Below are 12,554 nucleotides of genomic sequence, written 5' to 3'. Positions count from 1 at the left end.
CTCCCCTCTCCTCCCCCTGCTCTCCCCTCTTCTCCTCTCCTCTGTTCTCCTCCCCTCCCCTCTGCTCCCCTCTCCTCCTCTTCTCTCCTTCCTCTCCCCTCCCCTACCTCCCTTCTCCTCCTTTACCTTCCCCTCCCCTCCCCTCTTTTCTCTTGGTGGCAGGGACTGAACTCAGGACCTTGTACTTGCCAAGAAGGCACTTATGCTGCTAAGGTATCTCCTCAGCTCACAAACCTTTCTTTTCAATGAACTCAGAGAAATTAGTAGTATAACTAGCTCATCTGTAGTTTTTAATGGAGAGGCCTTTTACATCTTTCATTAAATTGATTCCCAGCTGTTTCATGTTTTTGGATACTATTGTGAAAGATGTTATTTCCCTAATTTCTCTCTCACTGAGTTTGTTATTTGTGTACAGGAAAGCTATTATTGATTGTTGAGTACTGACTTTGTATCTAGCTATGCTACTGAATTTACTTATTAAATCTAGCAATTTTTTAGTGGAGTGTTGGAGTCTTATATGTAGAGTATCATGCTATCTCAAATAGTGATAATTCAATTTTTTCCTTTCCGATCCTTATTCCTTTTATCTTTTCTTTTTGTTTTTCTTTTTGTCTTTTTGAGACAGGGTCCCACTCAAGGCTGGCTTTGAACTCACTTTGAAATGCAAAGTGAGCTCCTGCCTGGGCCTCTCAAGTGCTGGCTTTATTCTTTCTCTTGTCTAATTGCTCTGGATAAAGTTCCCACAACATAGATTAAGTTGAATGAGAGGAGAGATAGTGAACGTCCTTGCCTTGTTACTGATTTTAGAGAGAAAACTTTCAGTTATTGTGCATTTAGTGTGATGTTGGTTGTTGGTTTCATGGCTTTTATCAAATTGAGACCATCTATTCCAATTTTCCATACAGTTTTTATCATGAGTGGGTGCTAGACTTTATCAGAAAAAATTTTCTGAGTTTATTGAGATGATAATATGATTTTTGTCTTTAGCTCTGTTAATATAGTATGTTATATTTATTGCTTTACATATGTGAAAACATCACTGCATCCCCAGGATGAATCCCACTTGGTAACGGTATGTAATATTCTTCATGATTTGCTATGTTCTGTTTGTGAGTATCTTATTGAGGGATTATACTTCTGTGTTCATTAGGGAGATTGACCTATAATTCTCTTTCTTAATTGGGACCTTCTCCAGTTTTGGTATCAAGGTAATGTTTGCTTCCAGGAATGAATTTGGGAGTATTGCTTCTCTTTCAATTTCATTAAAAAGGGCTGGGGATATGGATACCCTTGCTTTTTTTTTTTTTTTCCCTGACTTTCTGTCACATGGAGCATTGTTTTCCATCCTTAAATTTTTCAGGCCATGAATTTCTTTTTGATTTAAATGTATTTGTCATATGCAGTATGTTGTTGGATCTTGCCTCTTGATCCATTCTACTAATGTGTCTTTTGATCTGTGAATTGAGACCATTAATATTTATGGTTATAACTAATATATGTTGACTTGTCCTTGGCATGTTATTTTTCTATTGTTGGCTCTCTCCTTTCTTCCCCCCTCCCTCTGTGTAATGGTTTGCCTTGCCTTATGGTTTCATTCTGTTGGGATTCATGGATTGGTAGTCCTTGTTATCTCTTTCTAGAATGTCCGTCAAAACATTTTGGAGAGCTGGCTTGGTGGTTCTAAATTTCCTCAGCTGTTCTTTGTCATAGAAGTATCTTATTTTGCCATCAGTTTTGAAAAGTAGCTTTGTGGTGTACATTAATTCAGTTAAAGGATATTTTCCCTTAGGACTTGAAGTACTTCACTCTAAGCTCTACTTGATTTGAGGGTTTGTGGTGTAGTCAGCTGTGATTCTGATGGGCTTTCATTTATAGGTGATTTGTTTCTTTTTCCTAAAGCTTGTAAGATTCTATTTTTCTGTTGAATTTCTGGAATCTTCACTCTGATATGCCTGGCTATAGATTTTTTTGATCACTACTAGTTGGAGTACTGTGTGCCTCACTCATATGTATGTCATCTTCTTTTTCCCTACTAAGAAGTTTTCTTCCATTATGTCTGTGAAGTTTTTTTGTATCATTTGTGCTATCTCCTGCTTTTTTATTAACTATAATCAATCTTAAGTTATTCTTCTTTGCCTCATATAGCAGCTACTGTATTGGTTCCTCATAGTCCCTTGCTATTTTTAAGAAACCTATATTTTCATGATCACTGACTGCAAATCTGTCTTCTATATCTGAGATCCTATCATTACATTCACTTAATCTGCTGTGAGTACTTTGAATGGAATTTTTATTTATTTATTTTAAAAATTATTTATTTATTTATTTATTTATTTATTTATTTGGTACAGGGTCTTTCTTGGACTCATAGAGATCCTCTTGTCTCAGCCTCCCAGCACTGAGATTACAGGTGTATGCCACCATGCCCGGTTTCAGTGTCTGGCACAGTGGCATAGCATGTAGTACTGGGGATAGATCCCAGGTCCTTGCACTTGCCCGGCAGTCACTTAGACCACTGAGCTTTCTCTCTGGCCCTCAATACAATTGTTAGTCTCCTGAGTGTCTACTATAATCTGCCTTATAGATTCCATTTCTTTCTTTTGCTGAATATTCATGGCTTCCATAATTTTCTTAAGCTTATCTATGTTTTTTTTTTTTTTTTTTGTCTGTATCTTCTCTAGATTTGTTCACCATCATTTTCATTGTGGACACCATCTCTGTAGTCATCTGAGAAATTATTTCTGATTTTTTTTTACACCCTTATTTAATTGCTTTGTTATCACTTCAAAGGGACTGGGTGGGTGGCTTTCAGATTGTCCCACCTCATTGCCTCCTGGGTCTTCCTTTGGGGAACTAGATGTCTGCGGTTGAATCTTGTTTTAAGTGTCTTCTCATTTTCTTTTCTTTTTTTAGTTTAATTCCTGGGGTGATGCTTGTAAATTGTCTGTGGTGGATTGCTTTATTGGTAGTATTTAGACTCCTTAGGAAATGACTACTTCTCTGAGGTATCTTCCGGGTGTAGCTGGTTTTTGTTTTTAGATGTTGCAAGGTCCTACCTCCTCAGTTTTTTGGGGATGAGAAGTTGCTGCTTGTTTGGCCCAGCGCTTGGTTCTTTGGAATTGGGCCATAGTATTTTCTGTCATATTTAGTCAATCTCAGTTTTGGAATACCAGGAAAACCAGGCGTATAGAGCAGTGATGCCACTTTTGGCTGTAGTGCTGCTGTAAGCAATAGCAAGAACATCAAACATGGCCTAGCAAATGGCAAGCTGAGCTAGCCATTAAGTTGTTACTTTTATCTTTATGAATAAGATTTGTGATCATATAAAAAAATCTAAAAGAAGAACATTATATGCAGCATGTAAGTCTTTAATATGTCAATTTTGCCCTCAGGGGTTAAAATTCAAAATGGATTAGGGTAGTTTGGCGTGGTGATGCACATCTGTAATCCCAACACTTGGGAGGTTGAGGCGGGAGGATGGTTGAGAGTTCAGGCATCAATACAAAGTGAGTCCAAGGCCACCATGAACTCCATAGTGAGACCCTGTTTCAAAAAGTCAAAAGAAAATAGATTAGAGAATAGAGAAGTGGAAGAAGAGGAAGAGATTAGAAGGCTGGAGGACAAAGAGATGGCGCTAACTTTGGTAAACTGTTACTGCAGACGTAAGGTAAAGAGAGAAGGAAGAGATTAAAAAAAAAAAAAAGAATAGAACAGAACCACAGCCACAAAGAGGCTGAAAACCATGTTCACACTCACAGATAAACAAGATCAAACACTTCTGAATCTCCACTGTCACTGGTAGTCAATGTGTGAAGACAGAGTTCCACTCTGAGCTGATTTATCCCAGCAATCCACAAGTAGCTTCTGGATAATCTCAGTGCAGCTGCACTTTCTGGCTGAGACCAGGCTCATTTGGCCTGCGCACCTTTCCTGGGCCTGAGCCCAGCTGGGAGTTTCTATATGGAGCCAGGAGCTGCTCTGATTTCTGAGCTCAGTCGGCCCCTCTCCAAGATGGCTCCCAGCCAGTCACTCTTGCATGGACAACTGAGCACTCAGCACTTGCCTTTAGCTCCTGCAGTCTTTTATGTCCTTTGCTCCCCGCTACTGCTGTATCTCTCTGTGGAGGCCTCTAGGGTTGCCAGCAGTCACCATGTGGCCACAGGTTTAAACCTCTTGTGCAGTAAGATTCATCTTAAGGAGAAGGGAAGGAGCTGCTGGCTTTCTTCTTTTCTTTATTGAATTTTCTCTCTTCACTCTCTCCATGGGCTTCAGTTTGTGCTTCAGATTCTTCCTGTGTCCAGGGTACCCACTTCCCTCCTTCTTGTCTTCCTCACATTGCTATATTCCAGTGTCTGGATGGCAACTCTCAGAGTGGCTCTTTCCCTGCTGCTTACTACTCTGCCGCCTTGTTCAGTTTCCTGGGAGGTTTTCTAATTTTGCTCAGTTGGTCATGACTGGGTAGCTGGGCTGCATGCCTGTGATTAGCTTGCAGCTATGATCAGGTAAGCTGCTTTGCTGTATTTCCTGAGTTTTCCAGTATACTGGGGAAGGGTGCATTTGGCTGTCAGTTCTGGAAGGTCTAAAATGCCCTCAAGTTAAATGGCTTGGTTAGTGCTCATTTTTTTCCCACACTTATGTTTCGTCCTTCTAGTATGCTAGTTTAGCCTTATTCTCAGGCTGGTCCAGTCATATGTTCATGGCAATTTTAAACAAGCAAGAGAAGTAGAAACAAGCAAATATATTTTTAAGTTTTAGCTTGTGTTAAGTTTGCTTTTGTCCTGTTGTTCACACCAAGTTAATAAATGCATCCACAGTCATTATGGGACAGCACTGTGAAATTATGAAAAGATAGAAGAGCTATGAAAATTCAAAACCATTAGTGCAGTCAATTTATTATGCTAATGGGAGAGGGGTGAAAGCGACTGGAATCAGTTCATAAAATATTTTGAAGGTAAAGTCCCAAAACATGAATTAGATTTCATGAAGGGAAGAATGGGGGAGAAAGAAAAAGAGAAAGAGGGGAGAAAGGGAGAGATGGGAGAGGGAGAGAGGAAGGCAGAGGAGAAGAGAAAGGAGAGAGAAGGAAGAGACAGGGGAGAGATAGAGGAGAGAGGCGGAGGTGAGGTGCTAGGGACTAAACATGAAGACTGCAGAGGTGGCAATGTGTGGGTGGTATTTCAAGCTATGGAACTAAATGAGGCCACGCATGAGGAGGACATATAGATAATGAAGCAAAGCAAGCCCTGGCGTCCACCCTGTGGTTAGATGTAAAGAAAGGGAGAAGACAGCTGAAAAGGAGACCGAGAAGGGAAGCCTGTTAAGGTTAGAGAAATCTAGCAGTGTGACAGAGCACTGTGAGAAACCAAGCATTTGAAGGGTGTAAGTCGGGTGCCACTGGGAGACTACATACTGAGAAATGGCCACTGGCTCTGGGAGCACGTGGGTTCTGCATGACTTAGCCAATATCATCATGGTGGAAAGATCGAGGCAGAAGCCCAGTGGGCGTGAGCTTGAGGAAATCATGTGGGGTGGGAAGAAGACACAGCAAAGATCTATTTTTAAGACTTCTTGATACAAAGAGACTCAGAAATAGCATGGTACTTGGAGGTACAAGCAGGGCTGCTGACAGGTTCATATTTTGGAGTGTAAAAGATCTGCTTGTGCTCAGGAGCAGGAAAGGATGGTGTGCGTAGAAGAGAGGACACTACGTGAGATGGTAAGAGGAAGGAATGGAGAATTTAAAATATAATTTAGTCAGAATGTTGTTTTCTTCAGGGGCATCTATTCTGCATTTTATTTTTAGTTTTGGAATGAAAGGGTACATACACTACTGGGACAGTTTCAGCCACCAACCAGGGACAGCAAGTGTGCGCAGTCTGAGTGCAGACGGATCGGAGTCACTCAGCTGACAGCACTGAGGCCCGACCTCATGGGAGCGGCAACGTCTCTATAGTGCGTGCTCAACTCTGCTAATGGTGATAGTTGAAGCTGGCAAATTTGGATCTTTGGATTTTTTTTTTCCAGTCCTTTTTATTAGTACATTTTGTTTGTTTTGCTTTGTGTTTTGAGACAAGGTCTTACTATGTAGTTCAGACGGGCCTTGAACTCACTATGTAGCCTACTCTGGCCTTGAACTCACAGCAATCCTCCTGCTTCAGCCTCCTAAGTGCTGGGATTATGGGTGTACACCACTGCTCTCAGGGGTGGTTTCTTCAATTTTGATGTGGTTTAAATGTTGGGCAGATTTCAGACAGAGCTAAGGAGGAACTGTGAATTAACGTTCTTTTTTGTCTAGTTTCTTATACTGTCATGCCTTGATTTTTTTGCTTGATGTAAAGAACCAGTTGTTCCTGGAATGCAAATATTATTTATGCATAAACTGAAAGACCTTAGGGTACAATTTAGTAGATCTCAAACAAGGTATGCATTTGGAATTTGGGCTCAGTGATAAATTTTACTTTTTATAGCTTTTTTAAATCAGTGTAACTTCAATTTTAAGATGAAAGGTAAAGCAAATATATAAAATAAATGATATTATTGGTTATGGACAAGAATACCTTGAGCTAATATTTACTAAAGTGTCTGCCATCTTGGTATGTGTCCTTTGTGTGGTAGCTGAGGTGGCTGGTTGTGTGGAGAGATGAGTAAGTACCCAGCTGTGAGTGTGTTAACAGCCTGGGAGTGGCTTCCATCTACCTTGCTGTTTCGTTTCTGTTGTAGTTCGGGGTTTTGCAAGGGGAACAATACAATACAGGACACATATTTTATAATGTTTATAATAGTCACCCAAAGAATCCTATACAAAAAGAGAGTATAGGAAATCAGCCCACACACTAAAGGCCAAAAATCCAGCTGAGGGCCTGGATCCCACTGTAATGTCCTACATGAATCCAGCTGAAGACCTTGAGCTCATCATAATGCCTCCCACAAGTCCAACTGGAAGCCTAGAGTCCACAGTAATATCTCATGCAGGTCTGTTACATGAATCCACACTGGGAAGACCCAAAGGTCAGCTAGATAGTATGTGACAGGGAATGAAGGGCCTGTGCTAGCAAGCTGAGGGATCTGCACTGGAGCCAGGAAGTAATGCTTGAGGTAAAATCCAGAGCACCTCTGAAAAGTACCACAGCTGTACTCAGCAGCAGTGAGGGCCCGAGCTCCTCCAGTGACAGGGAAACCTGAGTTCCCCTCAGGAAAGCCAACATGACTAGCTTCTCCAGAGACAGAGCGGTGTACCATCTTCCCCTCCAGAGCCAGGAAGCAATGCTCACAGTGGAGACTAGAGTGCCCTCAAGATGAACCACAGCCAGCCTCAGTGATAAAAGATCTCAAGCTCTTCCTCTGATGAAAACAGCCAAAATAGCCAGTTCAGGGCTGGCCAGATAGCTCAGCAGACTAAAGTGCCTGTTTAGGCAGATGCAGGGGCCTGGGTTCAATCCCCAGCATGCCATGCCAGCCCCACCCCCAGGGCATGCTGAGATGGCAATTGAGACTGGGTGTGGTGGTGCGCACCAGTACTCGCAGCACTTGGGAGGCTGAAAACAGGAGGATCACTCTTGAGTCCAATCTGTAGAAAGACTTGTAGACACTGTACTAAATACATTTTTAAAAAAAGAAAGAAAAGAAAAGGCAGCCAGGTTCATCGGAAAAGCCAGCAGGACAAGGTCCTCCAGTGGAATAGCCCAAGAGAAGCTGAAGCTTCCTAACAGCCTCCCAACAGCTTCTACAAACAGCCTCCCTAACACCTCCCAACAGCTTCTCGAGCTCTGCCTCTTATGCTGCGGGCAACAATCCTCTGGTGAGCTTCCCACACCCAGTACCATAGTTCAGGTCAGCAGGGTATAACAAGTTGACCAGCAGTTGGCAATCTGCCACAATTACTTTAAAATATTAGTGTCTATCTGGTAATTCATAGTATGAACTGAACAATGCATGTATTGCTGGTCTGCTTCTGAGTTTTTGATTAGGCACAAATAATTATTATTAGGCACAAACAGTACTAAAAATACCTGCCTGGGTCTTATAATTCTAAATCTAGTTAATTTTGATTGTCAGTTTGACTGTCTTTAGAGAGCTGCAGAGGTGATTGGCTTGTGAGGAGCAGCAACAATGGGCTCTTAGGAGGTTGGCTTCATTGGAGGAAGGGGATCATGGCACGACTTTGGTGACTCTGGCTGGTGCCTGGCCCCTTTCTGTCTGGTGCTTTTCCTGTGTGATCTGCCTTCCAGCTACATGAAGTGAGCAGCTTTTCTCTACCATTCCCTTTCATCGTGTGGCTTCTGCCTCAGAGCCAGCCAACCACTGACCCTCTTCAACAAGATAAACCTCTCCTTTAACCTTTAAGTTGTGGGTGTGAGGTATTTTGACCCAGCAATGGGGAAGCTCACTAATACATCTGATAATCTTAGGTACATTAGCAGAAGTTTCCACGAGCTTAAGAAGCAGGGCTTCAGTTAGATAAGTTGAAATCTCAAAATCCCAGTGCTTCTAGTGTGGAGCTATTGGTCTTGGAGACAGTTGTTGTTTTCTGTTACACTGGCACATTCAGCTGGGTACATGTGAGCTATCTGACCTATTCGAAAGGTACAGATTAGCTTTTTAAAAATGGAACAGTGGAGTTTACATAATGCTCCATTATATTATTAACACAAGATTTACATATTTGCGTATATTGGAGAATAAACTTTAAACTGAATTTCATTCAACTTTGCCAAAAATGAACTTGAGATGATACTTAACATATATCAACCAAAGATACATTACTTATTTACTTATTTGTGTACTTTATTAGTGTTTCTTTTCTTTTCTTTTTTCTTTTTTTGACGGAACCAGCAATTGAACTCAGACCTTTGCGCTTGCTAGGGAAGCGCTTACTCTATTGAGCCATCTCTCCAACCACTTTATTGGTGTTTCTGAGTTAACCAGAAAGTAACCTATCTACCCAGCTTATGAGAAATGCCTAATTTATTAGGCCTTATTTACTAAAGCTTTATCGAGCACTAATGTCAGAAGTAGCCTGGTGAGAAATATCTTTGTAAGTTTTAGGCAAATATCTCTACTAACGTCTTTCATCGTCCCTTAGATACCATCGTCTGTTCTTCGATGTAGGGATGGGGAAATTTTTTCTTTTGATAAATTGATACCATAAAAAGGTCACTCTTCTACAAGGCATTTTTATTTCCTGGATTTTGGGAAACTTCAAATTTGACAGTTGGAGTACATGACTGTCAGTGTGTAGTAGAACTGTGGCATATGTGAATTTGAGCAAAAGAATTTAATTTTGTGGGCCAGCAAAGAAGATAGAGAGGCAGTTCAGTGTGCGGGTGGTTCTTACCATTGCTCTGTGTGAACGTGTGCGCTAGAGAGTGTGTGTCCATGAACCTGCTACTCACTCGAGAGATTTCTGAGGTCTCACAGTGCTGAATGTGGTTGCCATGAATAAAGCAATACCAGTTCACACAAACTGGTACTGAGGCCTAAGCCAACTACTGTGCTAAACCAAATCAATAAAAAAAATTGAAGAAGCTAAAATAAAAATTTATTTTTCCCTAGGTTAGATTGTTCGCAAAAGCTCTTTATAAATCCCCTCTGGGTATTTCCTCCCATTGAATGGCCACTCCTCCCTTGGTTCTGGGCTTGATGGTACATGGTGTGCTTTGACTGCTGAAGCAAGAGCAACTATAAAGACTTACAAGGTGAGAAATGCTTGTGTTTGGGGGATGATTTCTCCTGCTGCTCTTTGAACCCTAAATACCATCTGAGCAAGCTCAAGTCATCCTGCCAAAGAAGCCACATATTCTTGGCTGATTGCCTGGAAGCGCCAGAAGTGGGAGGGTGGCCCCACAGTAGACTTCCGGGCCAGGATGACCCAACCAACCCATGGAGTCAAGAGAAACAATGCATTCTTACTGTTGTAAATTAGTGATTATGGAGTGGCTTGTTTTTGTTCTTTTTAAAAGCTGATAGAACTGCCAGTGGTTTCTTGGCATTTCTTCCACTTCTGTGTTGGATTTATCCAGAGGTAAAGGACCAGGCTCCACTGTGAGCTCAGCCTCCAGGGTAATGCTCAAGGTCAAGCCTGGCTTGCCTCAGGTTTGGCCATCTGCGTTTATGTGGGAACCAGTCTTCCAGAGGTGTGGTTCCACTTTCTTCTTCCTGCCTTTTCAGTTTGGACTTTTCTCTTTACTTTGAATTCTCATCAGTGTATTATTATCAATATAAATGATACCACTTTCAGTAAAATTCACTTATACATGTAGTTTTCCTTAAATTTTTTTTCTATTTTTTTTTGGGGGGGGCAGTCTTTTTGAGACAGGGTCTTGCTGTGCAGTTCAGGCCCGGCTTTGAGCTCACTTTGTAGTCCAGGCTGCTCTCAAACTTGAAACCATCCTCCTGCCTCAGCCTTCTGAGTACTTGGGATTACAGATGTGTGCCACCACACCTGGCTCTTAAATTTTCTTTATTAAGGAAAAATTCAACAAAAATAAAATCCCACATTTAAATCATTTTGAAAAGTATAGTTCAGTAGTTTTTAGCATACTTGGGATGTTGTGCCCTCATCACTTCTGCTTATTTTATTTTATTTTTGGTGGTACCAGGGATTGAACCCTGGCCCTTGTGCTTCCCATGCAAATACTTTTTCCACTGAGCTATCACCCCAGGCATACCACTGTTTATTTTCTGATGATTTCTATTATCCTCCTCCAAAAATCCCTTCTCCCCAGACCTCTGCCTTCCCATCTACACTGTAATCTACTTTCTGATTGCATGGATCTGTCTATTCTGGATATTTCATATAAATTGAGTCAATATACTGTGTTGCCTTTTGTGTTGGGCTTTTTAAAAAATATTTCTGAGGTTCACCGATGTAGGATGTATCAGTACTTGATTCCTTTTAATGATGGGATAATCCATCATGTAGGTATGCTAAATTTTGTATATCCATTTATTAGTTGATGGACGTTTGGTTTCTTTCCATCTTTTAGTTATTATGGGATTACTGCTATGAATAATAATGTATAAGTTTTCATGTGAGTAATGTGTTTTCAGTTTGCTAATGTGTATATTAGGAGTGGAACTGTCAAGTCATATGACAAGTCTATGTTTAACTTTTGAGGAACTGCCAAATTGTTTTTCATAGTGGCTGCAGTATTTTGCCTTCCTGCTATCAATGTATGAAGCTTCTGATTTCTCCACTTTCTTGCAAACATTTTATTTCCAGTTTTTCCAATTTTAGTCATCTTAGTGAGTGTGAAGTGGTAGCTTGTGGCCTTGTTTGCATTTCTCTAATGATTAATAATGTTGAATATCTTTTCATGTGTTTACTGGGCCTCTAATGTTCTTTGGAGAAGTGTCTATTTTATTTAGTTTTTACTTTTTGGAGAAGTGTTTAATTTTTTTGAGACAGTTGCCTGTTGTGTTGCCCAGGCTGGCCTTGTGCTCCTGGGCTCAAGCATTTCTCCTGTCTCAGCCTCCCAAGTAACTGGGACTTTAGGCCTCTGGCACTACACCTGTATCCTTCTATCTATTTTTTTTCCCCCAGTGCTGAGGATTGAATCTAGGAGCTCATGCACATGAAGCAAGTGTTCTACTGCTGAGCTGTAGAAGTTGCTTCAAGGTCCTCATCTCTGTCCAAGAAGCCAATATTTATAATCCCAAAGTTACGTTATTGGAATCCCATCAAGTTGATTCCAATCTACCACTTACAATACAACCCACGGGGAAAATAAAGATACTAAATTATATTTTCAATCATCGGGAAGTCAAGGGGCTCTAAGTCCAGCCATGAAGATGGCTTTCCGGAACCAAAAGCGTGACCCAGGGCCTCACCCGGTTTTTGTTCAGTGGGAGAGTGGCTTGAGGAGGATTGACTGAGAATTGTGGGAAGTTGGTGATCATTGTGAGCTGAGCTAGGTGGGTGGCCTAAATTTACCCTGCGATATGCAGAGAGAGTAATCTGCATTATATAGTATCTAATGTTTTGGTAAATCTGGTGCTTCAGCTTTGATGTAATCTTTCAAGCCCCAGGAAGTCATAGCCTCTATCTCTAGGCTCGATCCCAGATCCCAGCTGGCACTGCAGAGCATTAGCTCTACCGTCTTGTCTTGACCCGGCTCACATTAAAGAGCAGCAGGTTTAGGTTACCAGGGAAACACGTAGGCCACCTTCAACGACTATCACCCACACCTCAGCTAGACCAATATACATTGCTTAAGGCCAATTGAAGGATAAACAGAAGTCCTAGCCAGCTCTGTACAGAACAATATGAGGAAATAGGGTCAGGCTCAGTCAAAATGGAGACAGTCGCTCTTCTTTCAAGGAGAGCTGCTCAGGTGGTCCTCCACACTGAGCTACATTCTCTGCTGTCTTTTGCCTGTTTTTAAGTTGGAATTTTGTCTTCTTATAATGTAGCTGTAAGTATTTCTTATATATTCTGGATATTAGCCTTTTACTTAGATATCATATATGCAGATATATTCTTTCAGGTCTTAGGGTTTTTTTAAAAAATTATTTTATTTTAAACAAGATCTCACTATGTAGTTTAGGTTGGCTTT

The 12,554-nt window shown here is 41.2% G+C and overlaps 1 protein-coding gene across 3 annotated transcripts in view; it reads left to right on the top strand.

Annotated features, from left to right (window-relative positions):
- Nucleotides 1-12,554, top strand: part of Tec (tec protein tyrosine kinase) — a 150,537-nt gene that overhangs the window by 21,315 nt on the left and 116,668 nt on the right. The window contains exon 1 of one of the 3 annotated variants that reach the window (XM_023705997.1): nt 9,623-9,695. The exons of the other annotated variants lie outside the window; for them this stretch is intronic. The gene's annotated coding sequence lies outside the window, so the exon portion shown is untranslated. Of the gene's footprint in view, nt 1-9,622; nt 9,696-12,554 lie in introns of those variants that run through there. 3 annotated transcript variants of the gene reach the window in all.

Source organism: Octodon degus, unplaced genomic scaffold, assembly GCF_000260255.1.
Source record: "Octodon degus isolate 3935 unplaced genomic scaffold, OctDeg1.0 scaffold00235, whole genome shotgun sequence".
NCBI classification, from domain to species: Eukaryota; Metazoa; Chordata; class Mammalia; order Rodentia; family Octodontidae; genus Octodon; species Octodon degus.
Note: the sequence above shows the minus strand (reverse complement) of the source record. Positions and strands in the feature narration are given on the sequence as shown.